The sequence below is a fragment of the Octopus bimaculoides genome, chromosome 1 (genome assembly GCF_001194135.2).
Source record: "Octopus bimaculoides isolate UCB-OBI-ISO-001 chromosome 1, ASM119413v2, whole genome shotgun sequence".
Taxonomy (NCBI): domain Eukaryota; kingdom Metazoa; phylum Mollusca; class Cephalopoda; order Octopoda; family Octopodidae; genus Octopus; species Octopus bimaculoides.
Window position 1 is genome coordinate 87,319,650 of NC_068981.1, and position 3,079 is coordinate 87,322,728.

Here is a 3,079-nt window from a genome sequence, read left to right on the forward strand (position 1 = left end):
ATAACCTTATTGTATGGAATACACATAGAAATTTATATCCAATAAAATAAGAAGAAGAAAATAATATAAGCATTTAAAAAACCTATTATAAAATACAATAAAATTATTTGAAAAATGTTTGAAAATATATATATCACATACCTGTTATTAGTCTGTGGGGCAAGAATATATTTTTAATCAACGCTACACGTAATTCTGCGCTGGTGGTGTGTTTATTAAGGTGATACCTAATACATAAATCCACCAGTACGTCCTCAAGCTATTTATCTTATTGTTATTAACGGATCAAAGTTAAAAATACATATTATAAGTCATATTAAGAATAAAAATATAATAAAAATATATACATTACAAATATATTTTTTAAAATTAAAAAATAATTAAAAACTTTAAAAAATCTTTAAAATTTATAAAATTAGACACTTAAAATAACAATACCGATATATATATTTATAGAAAATGCCAAACCTAGGGAAACCCTCAACGACTATATTATAAACATATCAAATCCTACAACCTATCTATTTAAACATTACAGGAATTAATAAGTTAGTGTGCGATTTACCTCTATCTATTCAAGTATAAATTACCATTTTTATGTCAAACGTAAGTTACTAGTATTTAAAAAGATTATTTAGTAAAAACCACTATATAAGTTATAAATTTATTGAATAAAACTAGTAAAAAATCTAGTAATAAAATTAACAAAGGAAGAATACTTATCGACATAATGTTTACTTCTTCTCGTTCCTGTGTAAATGGCTGCTCCCTCTGTCATGCGCTAAGTATTATGGGAATAACATAAATAAAATAAAATACTCTGAAAAATTCTCTAAGACTAATAATATTAGAGAGATTGAATTCAAGGGGAGATAATAACGAGAAATATGTGATACTCTTAAATCTAGCTATAACTGGATTTTTTCATAGTGTTTAAGATTTAGAGATTTATGTTAGATTAAATGTAGCCTGTCTATTCCTTTTAAGGTAATATTCTTTAATAAATTCTTGGATCCTGGTATATCCGTATTTAATACTACTATAAAAATCTATAACTACTACATTAAACTATCTTCCTCATAATTGTTTACGAGATTAGATACTAGGGCGGGGGTGGTAATTTAATATATTTTTCATTTTATTATACGTAAGGTTATTCTTATGTTGGCATTTTATTTCCTATCTCTTCAATACTGTTCAGTAATACCTCTCTCGACTGGAGTATTTTCATAAACTCTGTTGTGCATAATAAGTACATTTTATTACCTATTCTATATGACTTCGCTCTACAAATGATATTCCAATTAAGGGTGTATTCTCTTTTATTAGATTTCAACTCCCATATGTATTTATTTAGACCTGTCGAATTTATTAATTTGGGATTTTTGAAGGACTGATAATGCTGGAAAATTTCTCTCTTCGTTCGCTGTGGATCCTATATATTCTTTCTTATTATTATTATTATTATGAGAGATTACTGTACATTTATAAATTACGTTATCTAGGTTGCAATTATTATTAAGCCTACATTTGGATTTGTCTTTACGTGTGCATTTATTTAAAATACGGTTATGTTTTTTTGTTTGTTATATTTCTTCCGTTGCTATTGTTAATATTAGTTAAATTGTTATAGAATTTGTTTAATTTGACATTGTTTATTGAGGATATAATGTTACTTACGTTTCTTGTTGTAGAATAGCCCACTCTGATAGTTTTGTTTGAGAATATTTTCGAGTATGTTTTGTTATTTTTAAAGGACGTTTTTATTATGTTCATAATTTCTTTAATTAAGTTAGTTTTGATTTGGACCCCATAAGGGATAATTAACCATATAATTTCTTTATGTTTATTATTATTATTAATATTACTATTATTATAATTCTTATTATTTTTGTTCATTGTCAGTGCATTCTTCGTGAGTATATAATAATTATGCTTATTTCCATCTGAATTATTTTTGGTATTATCCTTACTATGATCATTTTTATTATTATTTTTATTTATACATATATTATAATTATCTTTATTTATTTCCTTATATTGTTTATTATTAACTTTGCTATTACTTCTATAGTTGGTTTGAGCGTTCGGATGATAACTAGTATTATTATTGGGTCCGTAATTATTAGAGAATTTAAATTTCGTATTATATCCAGCTTCTTTTAATGCACTATTATAGTAAGAGGCATGTTTATTGAAAGTATCTATATCCGAGGATAACATAGAAATTCTTTTACCTATATTCTCTATTAGTGCTTTTTTCATTGAGCTAGGATGGTTGCGATGGGCATTAATGTACTTAAGGTCCTCGTTTAATTTATGGAATGATAAAATCCCAAATTTGTAATAATAATAATAATATAAATGATACTCTTTACATTGCATTAGTAAAGTGTAAAATAGTAAATGTCCTGATGACCTGGAATACTTATTATTCCCTAAGATTTTAAATATATATATATGTATGTATGTATATATATATGTATATATATATATGTATATATATGTATATATATACATATATACATATATGTATATATATGTACATATATATCAACATACGTATATATACATATATATATATATATGTATATACATATGTATACATATATGTGTGTGTGTGTGTGTGTGTGTGTGTGTGTGTATACGTGTGTATACGTGTGTGTGTGTATACATTTATATAAATAAGGATAAAATCGATATTTAAATATCGATTTTATCAAGTGGCCAGCATGAACATTTTATTGTGGTTTAGAGTCAAAATTTTGCTGCTATTTTCGGCATGGCGGTATCTCATAAATGCCCTAAATTATATGTATATACATAAACCAAATCCAAAAACGAAACATGTATATACATATATATGCATATATATATATATATACATATGAATACATATATATGTATATATATATATATGCATATATATATATATACATATATGAATATGAATATTTATATATATATATATATATGAATACATATATATGTATATATATATATGCATATATATATATATACATATATGAATATGAATATTTATATATATATATATATATGAATACATATATATGTATAT